Source organism: Ambystoma mexicanum, chromosome 2q (assembly GCF_040938575.1).
Source record: "Ambystoma mexicanum isolate Mex_15411 chromosome 2q, UKY_AmexF1_1, whole genome shotgun sequence".
In the NCBI taxonomy this organism is placed as follows: domain Eukaryota; kingdom Metazoa; phylum Chordata; class Amphibia; order Caudata; family Ambystomatidae; genus Ambystoma; species Ambystoma mexicanum.
In genome coordinates this window covers 1,016,605,629-1,016,624,875 of record NC_090924.1, presented here as the reverse complement: position 1 = coordinate 1,016,624,875, position 19,247 = coordinate 1,016,605,629, and the positions used below count along the sequence as shown (strand labels likewise).

General features: G+C 59.0%; 1 protein-coding gene across 1 annotated transcript in view; it reads right to left on the bottom strand.

The window, feature by feature from the left end:
• CUBN (cubilin) overlaps positions 1-19,247 on the bottom strand; it is a 1,794,835-nt gene that overhangs the window by 1,495,336 nt on the left and 280,252 nt on the right. The window lies entirely within an intron of this gene.

Sequence of the window (19,247 nt, the reverse complement as noted above, 5' to 3'; positions counted from 1 at the left end):
GGTTAATTTGCTTTATGTACGTTGGGGGTGTAACATGTAATTTCCATTTCCATGTGGGTGAATGGGTTACTTGGTAGGGCCTTTTGGCTGTGGAGGCTGACCATTACGCACATGGGTGGTGATTGTGAGGACCTGGGTGCAGGGAGACATGAGTGGGGGCCTGGTGGAGGCTGCCCCTGGTGGCTGGGGGGGGGGGGTGGTGGGAGACATGAGTGGGGGCCTGGTGGAGGGTGCCCCTGGATGCTGGGGGGTGGGGGGGTGGGAGACATGAGTGGGGGCCTGGTGGAGGCTGCCCCTGCACTGCTGGGGGGTGGGGGTGATAGGGGACATGGGTGGGGGCCTGGTGGAGGGTGCCCCTGGTGGCTGGGGGGTGGGGGTGGTGGGAGACATGAGTGGGGGCCTGGTGGAGGGTGCCCCTGGATGCTGGGGGGTGGGGGTGGTGGAAGACATGGGTGGGGGCCTGGTGGAGGCTGCCACTGCACTGCTGGGAGGTGGGGGTGGTGGGAGACATGAGTGGGGGCCTGGTGGAGGCTGCCCCTGGTGGCTGGGGGGTGGGGGTGGTGGGAGACATGAGTGGGGGCCTGGTGGAGTGTGCCCCTGGATGCTGGGGGGTGGAGGGGGTGGGAGACATGAGTGGGGGCCTGGTGGAGGCTGCCCCTGCACTGCTGGGGGTGGGGGTGGTGGGAGACATGAGTGGGGGCCTGGTGGAGGGTGCCCCTGCACTGCTGGGGGGTGGGGGTGATAGGGGACATGGGTGGGGGCCTGGTGGAGGGTGCCCCTGCACTGCTGGGGGTGGGGGTGGTGGGAGACATGAGTGGGGACCTGGTGGAGGCTGCCCCTGCACTGCTGGGGGGTGGGGGTGATAGGGGACATGGGTGGGGGCCTGGTGGAGGGTGCCCCTGGTGGCTGGGGGGTGGGGGTGGTGGGAGACATGAGTGGGGGCCTGGTGGAGGGTGCCCCTGGTGGCTGGGGGGTGGGGGTGGTGGGAGACATGAGTGGGGGCCTGGTGGAGGGTGCCCCTGGATGGTGGGGGGTGGGAGTGGTGGGAGACATGGGTAGGGGACTGGTGGAGGGTGCCCCTGCACTGCTGGGGGGTGGGGGTGATAGGGGACATGGGTGGGGGCCTGGTGGAGGGTGCCCCTGGTGGCTGGGGGGTGGGGGTGGTGGGAGACATGAGTGGGGGCCTGGTGGAGGCTGCCCCTGGAGGCTGGGGGGTGGGGGTGGTGGGAGACATGGGTGGGGGCCTGGTGGAGGGTGCCCCTGGATACTGGGGGGTGGGGGTGGTGGGAGACATGGGTGGGGGCCTGGTGGAGGCTGCCCCTGCACTGCTGGGGGGTGGGGGTGGTGGGAGACATGAGTGGGGGCCTGGTGGAGGGTGCCCCTGGTGGCTGGGGGGTGGGGGTGGTGGGAGACATGAGTGGGGGCCTGGTGGAGGGTGCCCCTGGATGGTGGGGGGTGGGAGTGGTGGGAGACATGGGTAGGGGACTGGTGGAGGGTGCCCCTGCACTGCTGGGGGGTGGGGGTGATAGGGGACATGGGTGGGGGCCTGGTGGAGGGTGCCCCTGGTGGCTGGGGGGTGGGGGTGGTGGGAGACATGAGTGGGGGCCTGGTGGAGGCTGCCCCTGGAGGCTGGGGGGTGGGGGTGGTGGGAGACATGGGTGGGGGCCTGGTGGAGTGTGCCCCTGGATGCTGGGGGGTGGGGGTGGTGGGAGACATGGGTGGGGGCCTGGTGGAGGCTGCCCCTGCACTGCTGGGGGGTGGGGGTGGTGGGAGACATGAGTGGGGGCCTGGTGTAGGCTGCCCCTGGTGGCTGGGGGGTGGGGGTGGTGGGAGACATGGGTGGGGGCCTGGTGGAGGGTGCCCCTGCACTGCTGGGGGTGGGGGTGATAGGGGACATGAGTGGGGGCCTGGTGGAGGCTGCCCCTGCACTGCTGGGGGGTGGGGGTGGTGGGAGACATGAGTGGGGGCCTGGTGGAGGGTGCCCCTGCACTGCTGGGGGTGGGGGTGATAGGGGACATGGGTGGGGGCCTGGTGGAGGGTGCCCCTGGTGGCTGGGGGGTGGGGGTGGTGGGAGACATGAGTGGGGGCCTGGTGGAGGCTGCCCCTGGTGGCTGGGGGGTGGGGGTGGTGGGAGACATGAGTGGGGGCCTGGTGGAGGGTGCCCCTGGATGCTGGGGGGTGGGGGTGGTGGGAGACATGGGTGGGGGCCTGGTGGAGGCTGCCCCTGCACTGCTGGGGGGTGGGGGGGTGGGAGACATGACTGGGGGCCTGGTGGAGGCTGCCCCTGGTGGCTGGGGGGTGGGGGTGGTGGGAGACATGAGTGGGGGCCTAGTGGAGGCTGCCCCTGCACTGCTGGGGGGTGGGGGTGGTGGGAGACATGAGTGGGGGCCTGGTGGAGGGTGCCCCTGCACTGCTGGGGGTGGGGGTGATAGGGGACATGGGTGGGGGCCTGGTGGAGGGTGCCCCTGGTGGCTGGGGGGTGGGGGTGGTGGGAGACATGAGTGGGGGCCTGGTGGAGGCTGCCCCTGGTGGCTGGGGGGTGGGGGTGGTGGGAGACATGAGTGGGGGCCTGGTGGAGGGTGCCCCTGGATGCTGGGGGGGTGGGGGTGGTGGGAGACATGGGTGGGGGCCTGGTGGAGGCTGCCCCTGCACTGCTGGGGGGTGGGGGGGGTGGGAGACATGACTGGGGGCCTGGTGGAGGCTGCCCCTGGTGGCTGGGGGGTGGGGGTGGTGGGAGACATGAGTGGGGGCCTGGTGGAGGGTGCCCCTGCACTGCTGTGGGGTGGGGGTGATAGGGGACATGGGTGGGGGCCTGGTGGAGGGTGCCCCTGCACTGCTGGGGGGTGGGGGTGATAGGGGACATGGGTGGGGGCCTGGTGGAGGGTGCCCCTGGTGGCTGGGGGGTGGGGGTGGTGGGGGACATGAGTGGGGGCCTGGTGGAGGCTGCCCCTGGTGGCTGGGGGTGGGGGTGGTGGGAGACATGAGTGGGGGCCTGGTGGAGGGTGCCCCTGCACTGCTGAGGGGTGGGGGTGATAGGGGACATGGGTGGGGGCCTGGTGGAGGGTGCCCCTGCACTGCTGGGGGGTGGGGGTGGTGGGAGACATGAGTGGGGGCCTGGTCGAGGCTGCCCCTGGTGGCTGGGGGGTGGGGGTGGTGGGAGACATGGGTGGGGGCCTGGTGGAGGGTGCCCCTGGATGCTGGGGGTTGGGGGTGGTGGGAGACATGAGTGGGGGCCTGGTGGAGGGTGCCCCTGCACTGCTGGGGGGTGGGGGTGATAGGGACATGGGTGGGGGCCTGGTGGAGGGTGCCCCTGGTGGCTGGGGGGTGGGGGTGGTGGGAGACATGAGTGGGGGCCTGGTGGAGGCTGCCCCTGGTGGCTGGGGTGTGGGGGTGATGGGAGACATGAGTGGGGGCCTGGTGGAGGGTGCCCCTGGATGCTGGGGGGTGGAGGTGGTGGGAGACATGGGTGGGGGCCTGGTGGAGGGTGCCCCTGCACTGCTGGGGGGTGGGGGTGATAGGGGACATGAGTGGGGGCCTGGTGGAGGGTGCCCCTGGTGGCTGGGGGGTGGGGGTGGTGGGAGACATGAGTGGGGGCCTGGTGGAGGGTGCCCCTGGATGCTGGGGGGTGGGGCTTGTGGGAGACATGGGTGGGGGCCTGGTGGAGGGTGCCCCTGGATGCTGGGGGGTGGGGGGGGTGGGAGACATGGGTGGGGGCCTGGTGGAGGCTGCCCCTGCACTGCGGGGGGGTGGGGGTGGTGGGAGACATGAGTGGGGGCCTGGTGGAGGCTGCCCCTGGTGGCTGGGGGGTGGGGGTGGTGGGAGACATGAGTGGGGGCCTGGTGGAGGGTGCCCCTGCACTGCTGGGGGGTTGGGGTGATAGGGGACATGGGTGGGGGCCTGGTGGAGGGTGCCCCTGCACTGCTGGGGGGTGGGGGTGGTGGGAGACATGAGTGGGGGCCTGGTGGAGGCTGCCCCTGGTGGCTGGGGGGTGGGGGTGGTGGGAGACATGAGTGGGGGCCTGGTGGAGGGTGCCCCTGGATGCTGGGGGGTGGGGGTGGTGGGAGACATGGGTGGGGGCCTGCTGGAGGCTGCCCCTGCACTGCTGGGGGGTGGGGGTGGTGGGAGACATGAGTGGGGGCCTGGTGTAGGCTGCCCCTGGTGGCTGGGGGGTGGGGGTGGTGGGAGACATGGGTGGGGGCCTGGTGGAGGGTGCCCCTGCACTGCTGGGGGGTGGGGGTGATAGGGGACATGAGTGGGGGCCTGGTGGAGGCTGCCCCTGCACTGCTGGGGGGTGGGGGTGGTGGGAGACATGAGTGGGGGCCTGGTGGAGGCGGCCCCTGGTGGCTGGGGGGTGGGGGTGGTGGTTGACATGGGTGGGGGCCTGGTGGAAGGTGCCCCTGCACTGCTGGTGGGTGGGGGTGGTGGGAGACATGAGTGGGGGCCTGGTGGGGGCTGCCCCTGGTGGCTGGGGGGTGGGGGTGGTGGGAGACATGAGTGGGGGCCTGGTGGAGGGTGCCCCTGCACTGCTGGGGGGTGGGGCTGATAGGGGACATGGGTGGGGGCCTTGTGGAGGGTGCCCCTGCACTGCTGGGGGGTGGGGGTGGTGGGAGACATGAGTGGGGGCCTGGTGGAGGCTGCCCCTGGTGGCTGGGGGGTGGGGGTGGTGGGAGACATGGGTGGGGCCTGGTGGAGGGTGCCCCTGGATGCTGGGGGGTGGGGGTGGTGGGAGACATGAGTGGGGGCCTGGTGGAGGGTGCCCCTGCACTGCTGGGGGGTGGGGGTGATAGGGGACATGGGTGGGGGCCTGGTGGAGGGTGCCCCTGGTGGCTGGGGGGTGGGGGTGGTGGGAGACATGAGTGGGGGCCTGGTGGAGGCTGCCCCTGGTGGCTGGGGGGTGGGGGTGGTGGGAGACATGAGTGGGGGCCTGGTGGAGGGTGCCCCTGGATGCTGGGGTGTGGGGGTGGTGGGAGACATGGGTGGGGGCCTGGTGGAGGGTGCCCCTGCACTGCTGGGGGGTGGGGGTGATAGGGGACATGAGTGGGGGCCTGGTGGAGGGTGCCCCTGGTGGCTGGGGGGTGGGGGTGGTGGGAGACATGAGTGGGGGCCTGGTGGAGGGTGCCCCTGGATGGTGGGGGTGGTGGGAGACATGGGTGGGGGCCTGGTGGAGGGTGCCCCTGCACTGCTGGGGGGTGGGGGTGATAGGGGACATGGGTGGGGGCCTGGTGGAGGGTGCCCCTGGTGGCTGGGGGGTGGGGGTGGTGGGAGACATGAGTGGGGGCCTGGTGGAGGCTGCCCCTAGAGGCTGGGGGGTGGGGGTGGTGGGAGACATGGGTGGGGGCCTGGTGGAGGGTGCCCCTGCACTGCTGGGGGGTGGGGGTAATAGGGGACATGAGTGGGGGCCTGGTGGAGTCTGCCCCTGCACTGCTGGGGGGTGGGGGTGGTGGGAGACATGAGTGGGGGCCTGGTGGAGACAGCCCCTGGTGGCTGGGGGGTGGGGGTGGTGGTTGACATGGGTGGGGGCCTGGTGGAGGGTGCCCCTGCACTTCTGGTGGGTGGGGGTGATAGGGACATGGGTGGGGGCCTGGTGGAGGGTGCCCCTGGTGGCTGGGGGGTGGGGGTGGTGGGAGACATGAGTGGGGGCCTGGTGGAGGCTGCCCCTGGTGGCTGGGGTGTGGGGGTGATGGGAGACATGAGTGGGGGCCTGGTGGAGGGTGCCCCTGGATGCTGGGGGGTGGAGGTGGTGGGAGACATGGGTGGGGGCCTGGTGGAGGGTGCCCCTGCACTGCTGGGGGGTGGGGGTGATAGGGGACATGAGTGGGGGCCTGGTGGAGGGTGCCCCTGGTGGCTGGGGGGTGGGGGTGGTGGGAGACATGAGTGGGGGCCTGGTGGAGGGTGCCCCTGGATGCTGGGGGGTGGGGGTTGTGGGAGACATGGGTGGGGGCCTGGTGGAGGGTGCCCCTGGATGCTGGGGGGTGGGGGGGGTGGGAGACATGGGTGGGGGCCTGGTGGAGGCTGCCCCTGCACTGCTGGGGGGTGGGGGTGGTGGGAGACATGAGTGGGGGCCTGGTGGAGGCTGCCCCTGGTGGCTGGGGGGTGGGGGTGGTGGGAGACATGAGTGGGGGCCTGGTGGAGGGTGCCCCTGCACTGCTGGGGGGTTGGGGTGATAGGGGACATGGGTGGGGGCCTGGTGGAGGGTGCCCCTGCACTGCTGGGGGGTGGGGGTGGTGGGAGACATGAGTGGGGGCCTGGTGGAGGCTGCCCCTGGTGGCTGGGGGGTGGGGGTGGTGGGAGACATGAGTGGGGGCCTGGTGGAGGGTGCCCCTGGATGCTGGGGGGGGGTGGTGGGAGACATGGGTGGGGGCCTGCTGGAGGCTGCCCCTGCACTGCTGGGGGGTGGGGGTGGTGGGAGACATGAGTGGGGGCCTGGTGTAGGCTGCCCCTGGTGGCTGGGGGGTGGGGGTGGTGGGAGACATGGGTGGGGGCCTGGTGGAGGGTGCCCCTGCACTGCTGGGGGGTGGGGGTGATAGGGGACATGAGTGGGGGCCTGGTGGAGGCTGCCCCTGCACTGCTGGGGGGTGGGGGTGGTGGGAGACATGAGTGGGGGCCTGGTGGAGGCGGCCCCTGGTGGCTGGGGGGTGGGGGTGGTGGTTGACATGGGTGGGGGCCTGGTGGAAGGTGCCCCTGCACTGCTGGTGGGTGGGGGTGGTGGGAGACATGAGTGGGGGCCTGGTGGAGGCTGCCCCTGGTGGCTGGGGGGTGGGGGTGGTGGGAGACATGAGTGGGGGCCTGGTGGAGGGTGCCCCTGCACTGCTGGGGGGTGGGGCTGATAGGGGACATGGGTGGGGGCCTTGTGGAGGGTGCCCCTGCACTGCTGGGGGGTGGGGGTGGTGGGAGACATGAGTGGGGGCCTGGTGGAGGCTGCCCCTGGTGGCTGGGGGGTGGGGGTGGTGGGAGACATGGGTGGGGCCTGGTGGAGGGTGCCCCTGGATGCTGGGGGGTGGGGGTGGTGGGAGACATGAGTGGGGGCCTGGTGGAGGGTGCCCCTGCACTGCTGGGGGGTGGGGGTGATAGGGGACATGGGTGGGGGCCTGGTGGAGGGTGCCCCTGGTGGCTGGGGGGTGGGGGTGGTGGGAGACATGAGTGGGGGCCTGGTGGAGGCTGCCCCTGGTGGCTGGGGGGTGGGGGTGGTGGGAGACATGAGTGGGGGCCTGGTGGAGGGTGCCCCTGGATGCTGGGGGGTGGGGGTGGTGGGAGACATGGGTGGGGGCCTGGTGGAGGGTGCCCCTGCACTGCTGGGGGGTGGGGGTGATAGGGGACATGAGTGGGGGCCTGGTGGAGGGTGCCCCTGGTGGCTGGGGGGTGGGGGTGGTGGGAGACATGAGTGGGGGCCTGGTGGAGGGTGCCCCTGGATGCTGGGGGGTGGGGGTGGTGGGAGACATGGGTGGGGGCCTGGTGGAGGGTGCCCCTGCACTGCTGGGGGGTGGGGGTGATAGGGGACATGGGTGGGGGCCTGGTGGAGGGTGCCCCTGGTGGCTGGGGGGTGGGGGTGGTGGGAGACATGAGTGGGGGCCTGGTGGAGGCTGCCCCTAGAGGCTGGGGGGTGGGGGTGGTGGGAGACATGGGTGGGGGCCTGGTGGAGGGTGCCCCTGCACTGCTGGGGGGTGGGGGTAATAGGGGACATGAGTGGGGGCCTGGTGGAGGCTGTCCCTGCACTGCTGGGGGGTGGGGGTGGTGGGAGACATGAGTGGGGGCCTGGTGGAGACAGCCCCTGGTGGCTGGGGGGTGGGGGTGGTGGTTGACATGGGTGGGGGCCTGGTGGAGGGTGCCCCTGCACTTCTGGTGGGTGGGGGTGGTGGGAGACATGAGTGGGGGCCTGGTGGAGGCTGCCTCTGGTGGCTGGGGGGTGGGGGTGGTGGGAGACATGAGTGGGGGCCTGGTGGAGGGTGCCCCTGCACTGCGGGGGGGTGGGGCTGATAGGGGACATGGGTGGGGGCCTTGTGGAGGGTGCCCCTGCACTGCTGGGGGGTGGGGGTGGTGGGAGACATGAGTGGGGGCCTGGTGGAGGCTGCCCCTGGTGGCTGGGGGGTGGGGGTGGTGGGAGACATGGGTGGGGGCCTGGTGGAGGGTGCCCCTGGATGCTGGGGGGTGGTGGGAGACATGAGTGGGGGCCTGGTGGAGGGTGCCCCTGCACTGCTGGGGGGTGGGGGTGATAGGGGACATGGGTGGGGGCCTGGTGGAGGGTGCCCCTGGTGGCTGGGGGGTGGGGGTGGTGGGAGACATGAGTGGGGGCCTGGTGGAGGCTGCCCCTGGTGGCTGGGGGGTGGGGGTGGTGGGAGACATGAGTGGGGGCCTGGTGGAGGGTGCCCCTGGATGCTGGGGGGTGGGGTGGTGGGAGACATGGGTGGGGGCCTGGTGGAGGGTGCCCCTGCACTGCTGGGGGGTGGGGGTGATAGGGGACATGAGTGGGGGCCTGGTGGAGGGTGCCCCTGGTGGCTGGGGGGTGGGGGTGGTGGGAGACATGAGTGGGGGCCTGGTGGAGGGTGCCCCTGGATGCTGGGGGGTGGGGGTGGTGGGAGACATGGGTGGGGGCCTGGTGGAGGGTGCCCCTGCACTGCTGGGGGGTGGGGGTGATAGGGGACATGGGTGGGGGCCTGGTGGAGGGTGCCCCTGGTGGCTGGGGGGTGGGGGTGGTGGGAGACATGAGTGGGGGCCTGGTGGAGGTTGCCCCTAGAGGCTGGGGGGTGGGGGTGGTGGGAGACATGGGTGGGGGCCTGGTGGAGGGTGCCCCTGGATGCTGGGGGGTGGGGGTGGTGGGAGACATGGGTGGGGGCCTGGTGGAGGCTGCCCCTGCACTGCTGGGGGGGTGGGGGTGGTGGGAGACATGAGTGGGGGCCTGGTGGAGGCTGCCCCTGGTGGCTGGGGGGTGGGGGTGGTGGGAGACATGAGTGGGGGCCTGGTGGAGGGTGCCCCTGCACTGCTGGGGGGTGGGGGTGATAGGGGACATGGGTGGGGGCCTGGTGGAGGGTGCCCCTGCACTGCTGGGGGGTGGGGGTGGTGGGAGACATGAGTGGGGGCCTGGTGGAGGCTGCCCCTGGTGGCTGGGGGGTGGGGGTGGTGGGAGACATGGGTGGGGGCCTGGTGGAGGGTGCCCCTGGATGCTGGGGGGTGGGGGTGATAGGGGACATGGGTGGGGGCCTGGTGGAGGGTGCCCCTGCACTGCTGGGGGGTGGGGTGGTGGGAGACATGAGTGGGGGCCTGGTGGAGGCTGCCCCTGGTGGCTGGGGGGTGGGGGTGGTGAGAGACATGGGTGGGGGCCTGGTGGAGGGTGCCCCTGGATGCTGGGGGGTGGGGGTGATAGGGGACATGGGTGGGGGCCTGGTGGAGGCTGCCCCTGCACTGCTGGGGGGTGGGGGTGGTGGGAGACATGAGTGGGGGCCTGGTGGAGGGTGCCCCTGGATGCTGGGGGGTGGGGGTGCTGGGTGACATGAGCAGGTGTGCAGGGTAGTCCCCTGTGGTGTGTGCTGCCTGCAGGGGCCGTGGAGGGTGTACAGGGAATACCTGGGAGCACACAGCCAAATCGCGTGTAGAATTTCCCGCGTACCCCTGTCATACACGTGCCCAGCCAAATCGCGTGTGGAACTTCCCGCGCACCCCTGGAATCCACGTACCATGACAAATCGCGTGTGGAACTTCCCGCGCACCCCTGAAATACACGTACCCGGCCAAATCGCGTGTGGAACTTCCCGTGCACCCCTGAAATACACGTACACGGCCAAATCGCGTGTGGAACTTCCCGCGCACCCCTGAAATCCACGTACCCTGACAAATCGCGTGTGGAACTTCCCGCGCACCCCTGAAATCCACGTACCCGGCCAAATCGTGTGTGGAACTTCACGCGCACCCCTGAAATCCACGTAAACGGCCAAATCGCGTGTGGAACTTCCCGCGCACCCCTGCAATCCACGTACCCTGACAAATCACGTGTGGAACTTCCCGCGCACCCCTGAAATACACGTACACGGCCAAATCGCGTGTGGAACTTCCCGCGCACCCCTGAAATCCACGTACCCGGACAAATCTCGTGTGAGACTTCCCGCGCACCCCGGGATACACGCACACGTATTTTTTGTCAGCGGGCGTCCGTGTTTGTGGGTACCCCTTTGCACGTCATTTGTCCTGGAGGGCCACAGTATAGGACATTCATCATGGCTGTATATAGGTGCTATTTGTTTGCGCACCTTTTGGCGCACATTTCTTACAGGCGCAGAGACGCTACCGCCTGCTTTCTTGTGGCGGTCGTGTTTGTGCCTGTGCGCTGGTTTGAGCGTGCGCTTTTTTGCCCTATTCTATTCCATGAATACGTGTTGTAGGCGAGCGTGTGGGCGTTCCGCGCACTTGTACCCTGTACTTCCCCCGTGACGGCCACATTTTGGCAAGTTGTTCCCCATTCCGAGTGTTAGGCCCCGTGTTCCGCCTACTTTTGTTGCGTGCGCCGCGCTATGTGCGATTTTCGCTGTGGCCTGTGCGATTTTCGCTGTGACCTGGCGCACGCAGTTAGATGGCCTGTGCGCCAACGTGCGCCGCGCACTTTTTTATCGCACATCCGATGGTTTTCTCGCGCACGGCCTTCCATGAATCGATGTGCGCTGCTTTTCGTGCGATTTTCGCACTTGCACTGCGATTTTCGCTATTCCACTGCGATTTGCACGTTTTTGGCCACTTGCGCCACGCTAATTATTCCATGAATCGGCCTGTTTATCTAGAATCAAAAGCTGTAGAGAAAGGATACCACATGTTCAAAATAGATGGGTGTTGTGTCTGGATGTGACATGGAGAATTGGGCCCTACTCATGAGGAGAATATTACCTGAAGCAGATTTGATTTTCAAGAAGAAGGAGATGATGCATGGAGTTTTTTTGAAAGCTCATGAGGACCCATTTTGACTCAGTGCCTTTAAAGAATTATCCAAAATGAGTATAAAGATTCCCCAATTGCAATTAGAAAAGGCAACTAGAACCATTGCCCCTGCAAAGTCCCTGACATGGGAGGAAATTGGGGTGGTGATTCCCACTAGTGGATGCTCACTATAAATCGAATATCTAAATATTATAGTGGAGAAATGCATTGTGATTTTTACGGTATTAAATTCAATCGAGATTTGACACCTTCTAGAAAACATAGCGTTTTCTGTGCAAAGAGCGCAGGGCTGATAAACTATTACAGACAAAATGAGAATGTTATATTGCAGTATGTTAGTGCCTATTAACTCCTTCTTTCACTGGACTTAAAGCTGGGGGAGATGACCTTTAAATAAATACAGAAATGCTGTTTCTGTGCTGTGTGCCCATTGTAGAACTGAAAGCACGCCTGCACAGATAGACAAAGTCAGATCATATTTTATCCAGTGTGGTTACACAGGTTTAGACAACCAGTTAGGCTGTGGCTCTAAGGAGCATGCTCCGTAGCCTAATGTGCAATTGATTGATAATGTGCAACCTGTGAAAGAGATAGATACCAAAAAGGGAATGGGAAGGTGAAAGGGACTTTCACCATCCTAATCCCACTCCAAAGGAAAATAATCGCAATATAAAAACATAATCTTCTCTCTCTTGACATTGCACAGTATGGTAAGGGCTCTGCACTAGAGGGACCTGATTCACTAAGTTAAGTGGGAGGGGTGTTCTTCTTTGTATTAGAAAATCATAAAACAATGTTCCTATATTGAGTGGGTGGACTGAAATTGTGTGCGCTCTAAATTGATAGCATTGTTTTTCTAGCCTAAACATGCAGAACAAGATTTAATTCCTTTGAGTTCAGCCTGTGTTTAAATTGCATGCACATAGGGTAAAAACCCACAACCCCACATTCACACAGGGAGGTACACTGATGCAAATAAGTGTACATAAATGTCATTTTTCTGTGAAACCTTTCTCTGGTACCAATACTTTTCACTTGATAACAGAGAATAAAATGCTATGGACTTGCTATTCATTGGCTGAAGTTGATTTTGTGCATGAAATGAAGTACTGCTTAGAGGTGGCCTTATGGATTAGATTTGTGAGAAATAGTATTAATAGTTCTTTGTGACTATATGTGTGTATTACATTTAATGAGATTGTCACAGGCAGGTCCATTGAAATTGTGAAAAAAGGACTTATTAATAAATGCCTGATATCTCGTGCTGAATTAGCATGCCTAAAGTAAGGGGGCCACCTTTAGCTTTCTTTTCTTTAAATACATTTGAATTTATGATTGCCACTGAGTGAAAAGATCAACATATTAATCATGATCCCTACAGAGAGAAACATTTCCTTTAACCAAAAGCCTGAAGATTAACCTCCTGAAATTAAAACTCCATACTAGGGGAGCCATCTTGATGCATCAAAAAGAGTTACTTATTTCTATTCTTCTATCTACGTAGGCCCATTATGTGTGATGGGCAACACAAGATTTCAGTAAGAAAGTTCAGAGAAACCCTAACACTTTTTTCCCATCATTCTGATTTTGACCTTTAAATTAAACTCACTATCCTTGTCCGCCTTGTGAAAATTCCCACTAGAACATTTGGATATCATATTCTGAGGAACTAGTTCACTTGCCTTAAAAATCTTGAATAAATTAATGTAGGAACTGTGCCGAGTTGCTTTATTTATACTTCACATCTATGCTGTGATGTCCCCTGCCTCCCCTTATCAGTAGAGGGTGGGGCTCCCAGGAGAGTCCGGACAGGCATGAGAAAGAACCCTTGCATTTCTACTATGCTACCTAAAGAGGATAGCGGTCAGTCACGTGGAGCAATGGTGTACAGAGGGGCAGTACATTGCCCCTCTGAGAGTCCGGATCCACGTATGGGCCTCCATAGTAGAACACTTTCAGCTGCAGAGGCAAGCCCAGAAAAATGGCAGCAGTTCGGGGCAGTGCCTCCCAGACCACAGATGTACCCATTGGAATCGCGCAACATTCCCTGAAAGAGTTTACAGAGACCATGAAAGCAGACACAATGGTTTGGCATGCTGTTCTGATGCCTTTTCCCTAGTGCAGACTTGGCAGTGGGATTGGAGCAACACTCATGGGAAAAGATTCAAAAGTCTGCAAACCTGAACAAAGTGAGGAATGGGAAGGTTATGCGAATAAGAGCAGGATGCATTCCCTAAATTGAGTTTCACACCAGTAGAAGAGATTTAAAATGATGTACAGGCCTTATAAATATGTTGGCCTGCCTACAAACCCAAAGGCACACCCAGAGGCCTTTATCTATTGTAGCTTATTTCAGAGCCTTACCATGAACACCGCATGGTTGCAAACCCTGACTGGGAGACCAGCCAGTTTGGAGGGATTAACACCCTTTATAAACCCAAGGGCCAATAATTGAGAGATGGTCAGTGGAGACAGTAAGAAGGACTGTAGAAAATATCAGGAACTTAGTGGAGGAAATCAGGGTGTTAAAGAGGACACTAAGGAGGAGGTGAAAGAACCTCTGAAGAATGGATGAAGTAGAAGGTGGAGAGCCTTCTGGTCAGAAAATAAGTTCGAAATCAGAGTGTATAGCAGGGAACAGCAGGAGGACATTGAGGAGTCAGATCAGGAATATTGTGGCTGAACTGATAGGCCCTAGATCGGTGTTAAAGGTGGGTTGAGGAACTGGTGTTTGGCAGGAAGGTTACCGCAGGTTCAGAGATGTGAAAGGAAGGGGGCCAAAGCCAAGATTTTGGGAGAAAGTCATAGCCAGGTCCAGGTGACACAGTCGTCAAGGAGGTCACTGGGGTTCTGCTGTACACAAAGGGACCAGCTTCCTCGGGAAGACAAGATACAATTGGTCGGAACCAAATTAATGTTTTCTGATTTCCATATAAGGATGAATCATGTTCTGAACAGGGACTCACTTTCAGACATGATTAGTAATGGATAAAGCAGCATAGCTGCTTCAGCATATGATTGGTTTCCACATAATAGCAGTTCAGTGTATAAAGCTGTGTGGTTGCAAAGTGAAAACTGTTGTGAAGTGCTTGCAATGTATGTATGTGTATGATGTGTTGAGAGAATGTTGGTGTACTGCAGTGGAATGTTTGGGTTTGAATGCTGTGCCAAGGTTCTAGTAAGAGTCAGTTGGGAGAAGTCAACCTAGGTTATGGGACCCAGTGGTTTGCTGTAACATCTTGTAAAGTAACTATGAATAAAGCCTACTTGAAGAACTCAATCAGAGTGTCAAGAAAATATCTTTTCTACATTGGCGATGAGGAAACCAAAGAAAAATAACCTACGTGCAAAGAAAATGAGAAGATGAAATATTGTAGCAGTCTGCTGAGGGGGGAGCTGAAGAGAAGGAGAGGAACCACTGCCACCACCAGAAGTAAGTCCCATCATCCAGGGAAGAAAAATGAAGGGGTAGATAAGCCCCAGCGCATCACCCAGGGAAAAAAGAGAAGGCAAGCATAAGCCCTAGTGAGGCACCCAGGGAAGAGGGGATTTCAAAGTGGGAATAACCCATGACCTGTTAGAATTCCAGAAGGGAACAGGAAGATAAAGAGGCCAGAAGGTATAAGGTCTGTCCCCAGGCCCAGAGGATGAAGAGCGAGGGAGGCCTGCAGAGCATGGGCAAGTTATCCCTTGAAGTGGGAGAATGGAACAAAAGGCTCCCACCAATCCCCTCACACCCCTGGCCTAGAGGATCACGGCCCAGGCACCCGCCACAAGAGGAGTTTGCCCATCTACCAGACGACCAAACACCCTGGTACAGGAACATACGGATGTGCCCACCCGCCTGCCCACCAGCCTGCCCTGCCCATGCCGACACCTGCGGCATGGATGGACTCGACTGAACCATCTAACACTAAATCAACACATCGTTAGAGATGCCATGACAACCTAGTCAACGGTCAGCATACCCGTGCAAACATGCACACTGGACACTCCCACACCAATCCACACGAAGAACATATTCAGTGCTATGACGTAGGTGACGGACACACCCACTGACGCGCATCTTTATTATTTTTCACATAGGCTTTTCAAAATGCAGAAACACAAGACGCACAATGAACTCATCTAAAATGCTTGCTCACGCTTCTCCTAAACCCATGCATTACAATGAGAAATATAACGAAGACCTGATACTGGGGATAAAGCAATATGATACCATAACCCAAAGCGCTGTGTATCAAATGGTTCCACCTATGCACCAGGCCCAAGTAGGCCGCAAGCAAGAGCTTCCATGAACATTGAATGAGCAAGAGTACAGTTGCTGACCCTGCAGAATGAGCCCGGCGAGAGCAGACAGTCAAGGGCACAATGTTGCAAACTGGCATGCCGCAAGCCGACGCCAAGGTCACACTTGCAAATTAAGCCAGGCACACAGTGGAAAATGCAATATTAATTGTGCAGAATTCTGCCTCAACCACGGTCTCACCTCACGTGACCAAGCCGAACCTGACAGGGTGCCAGGCCCAGGAGGAGGGAGGCGCCTGGATCCCACGTTTCAAGGCACAGGCAGATACAATTAAGCGACTCAATGGACATCTGCGGCGGTGGGAGTAGTCTGCCTTCCAGCATATGAATAAATCCTCACATTGTCTGGACATACCCATAGTGATACATTGTTGCAAATGACAGGTGCACCGCGAGCTGGGAACAGCGATGGTCCCAGACTGGGGGGCTCGCGAGTGGACCAATCAGAACATGGGGCTCTTATCACTGACGCCATTAACATTAGCCAATCCTCAGGGGTCTTCATGTAACAATTTTCATGTATCAAATTGAAGGGACAACCCAAGTATACCACCTGACTAACCCTCGACCACTAATAACGCTCTCTATACGTATGCTATACTAACCCTACCACTCGAGGAGCCAATCCAGAGTGACGATAGGTTTTTTGCTAACTTTCCCAGGTGACGCAAGTAGCGCGTCATACTGAGGTAAAATGGGCCTACGAGCCCCACGATTAGGGAGAGAGTGTCAGGACGGACGCGTACGATCCTTGACCCATCCCTGCCGTTTTGTTCAATAAACAGCAGAATCACCTTGCTTCTTGCGTGTGTCTCATACTCATTTTTTGGGATATACGGGAGGAGTTGGGGCCTCCCTGCCCGGAGGTCCGCGGACGGCCCAGCCGACCCCGGGAGAATTTCCCCCCGACACCCTGATGAAGAAAGTCAGTAACTGAAGCGTAAGTTGAGGGGATATGCTCCGGTCCAAGAGTACTGCAGAAGGGGGACAGAGGAAGCGTACCTATATATAGAACTGTACGGAAGCAAAATATCAAGTGAAGAGTGAGCATATCAGGTACCACGAGGAGGGCAGCAGCGATCGGTTGCATTGGAGAAGCATCAGCACTGTACTGTAATGTGTCAGTGGAAAAACATATACATAAAGTGTGAAAAGGTATGACACACAGCATACAAGTGAAGAAAAGTTATCATGGCACCGTGGAGCGTCTGACTGGTGGAAAATGCGGAGGCAGAGTGGCCGCTTGTAGGGGCATGGAGGCTGCGGATGGCCGTTTTGAGTTTTTCTTTATTTTCGCTGGCAGGAGCTCTGGTGGGCTCAGAATCACTGGAGAATCTGGTGACGTAACACTTTTGTGAAAGGGTTTGGCAGAGGTTGGAACACCGGTCACAGCATTTGTTGTGTTTGACTCTGTGCTCCGTGGGTTTAAAGAAAGGAACCCTAAGGCGTTTTGTAATGTGATTACGACAGAATCATCGCAGAAGAATGCAGATCTGCAAGAAGCTTCATTTTGCATTAAGCTTCGTTGTATGACGTTTCAGCAGGGGCGTTGCTAGGGGGGGCTAAGGGGGCTATAGCCCCTGATCTTTTGGTTGTAGCCCCGGATAGAATCTCAGGAGCTACAGCCAAAAGACCAGCTAGCCCCCAGTCCCAACAGTTCCGACAGCAGCTTAGCCCCGGGTCTTTTCCAGACCTAGCAACTCCCCTGCGTTTCAGCATTACGTGAAGGGCAGGAGAGACGCAGAAACAGAAAGGGTGTTGCTACAATACAGCGAGCCAGTAACTGTGGGTGCAGCGAGAGGAGCCGTTAGGAGGAAGGCACCAAAACGAATGTCTGCTGCAACCAAAGGAGGTTTGAAAGGCATTGAAATACGGAAGTGGGGATTTACCTAGCAACGTGCCAGGGCATCTGATGATGTATCAACCTCATCTGTCAAGTCAGACTACATTAAGAGATCGGCATGAAGGAGAAGCCTGCATCCTATAACTGTATTCTTTGGGTGTCAAAGCAGTACGGTGAAGAACCACTCAAAGCATTTGGATGAGTTAAACACCAAGGTATTTTAAATGTGCAAAATGGGTCAAGATGTTGGATCCCATATTCCGTGTGGGTATGCATGTTAGTAAGGATGGCTATGATGAGGATCTTGTTTAGTGGTATTTTAGATTTTACATTTTGAGGGATTTTCAGGGTAGAGGTGCAAAGCAAGCACCTATGGACCTTTAGGACATAAAGTCATTGCGGAAAAAGGGGCAATGAATGTGCGAAAGTGTGTGAGAACCTGAGATGTGGGTTATTGATAACCTTTTGAGGATTTTCAGTGTAGAGGTGCAGAGAATCTAAGGACTTTTAGGAATTAAAGTAATTTGCTGAAAACGAGGCAAGGAATGTACCAAAGTGTGTGAGAAGCTGAGATGTGGGTTAGTGATAACCTTTTGAGGATTTTCAGTGCTAGAGCTGTTATCCAGCATGGACATTTGGTAATCCTGTTATAGAGTTCTAGAAGAGTAATGTTCATTTGCTGAAAACGAGGCAAGGAATGTACCAAAGTGTGTGAGAAGCTGAGATGTGGGTTAGTGATAACCTTTTGAGGATTTTCAGTGCTAGAGCTGTTATCCAGCATGGACATTTAGTAATCCTGTTATAGAGTTCTAGAAGAGTAATGTTCATTGTTGTGTGCAGCATGGTTGAATTGTGTATAGTAAAAATGTCCTATGAGGAACTGGATGAAGTAGTGGATGCGAATGGTATGTCCCACAAGGTTGGAGAGTCACACATTCCTTGTGTGAATGTGGATATGATGTCCTTTAAGGTTGGAGGGTAGCACCTTCCTAGTGTGTGTGTGTGTGTAAAGTGTTCCACAAATATTGGAGTGTCGCGCCTTCCCAGAGTATGTGTGGGTATGGTATCCCACAAGTATTAGAGGGTTGCGGCTTCCCAGTGTATATGTGGGTGTGGTGTCCCACTAGGATTGGAGGGTAGCGCCTTCCCTGTGTGTGAGTGTGGATATGATGTTATACAAGGATTGGGAGGGTCGCACCTTACCAGTTTATATGTGGGTGTGGTGTCCCACTAGGATTGGAGGATAGTGCCCTCCCAGTGTACATATGGGTGTGGTGGCCCTCAAGGATTGGATTGGAGGATAGGACCTTCACAGTGTATATGTGGATGTGGTGTCCCACTAGGACTGGAGGGTAGCGCCTTCCCAGTCTATATGTGGGTGTGGTGTCCCACAATGATTGGATTGGAGGGTACCACCTTCCCCGTGTATATGTGGTTGTGGTGTCCCACAGGGATTGGAGGGTAGCCCCATACCGCTATGGAATTGAGAGTAAGCAGAATGTATTCCGTACTAAGTTAGGGATGTAGGCATATCCAAAAATGTTGAAGAGTGCTCTGCTGCATGGAATCCAGCAAATTTAGAGAGGGGGTACGCCCTCCATGTACGGATGTGGAGTATGTTGGGGAAAGGCTCTCCAGACTTTCACGAGTTGCATCTCTCCTTCAAAAGATGCTGCGTTAGTGTGTTCCCCTTGTGTATCCTTTTGTGGTCATGTGTGTAGGGAGGGATATGTGTTGTGAAGTGCTTGAAATGTATGTATGTGGATGACGAGTTGAGAGAATGTTGGTGTGTTGCAGCGGAATGTTTGGGTGTGACTGTTGGGCCAAGGTTCAAATAAGAGTCAGTTGGGAGAAATCAGCCTGCATGATGGGACCCAGTGATTTGCTGTACCATCTTCTAAAGCAACTATGAATGAAAGCCTACTTGAAGAACCTAAGCAGAGTGTCAAGAAGATAGCAGTTCAGTATATAAAGCTGTGTGGTTGCAAAGTGAGAACCTATTCAGCATGATGCTTAGCCTCGTTCGGAGCATGGGTGGGATGTCACGTGGTGTGGTTTGATCCAGATTTTCATAACCATAAACATGGTATAAAATGAATACAAAAGTCGAAAAATGTTAAGTAAAAATAAATGACAGAAAATTTACAAATTACTACCAATATGTAGTTTTATTTGATAG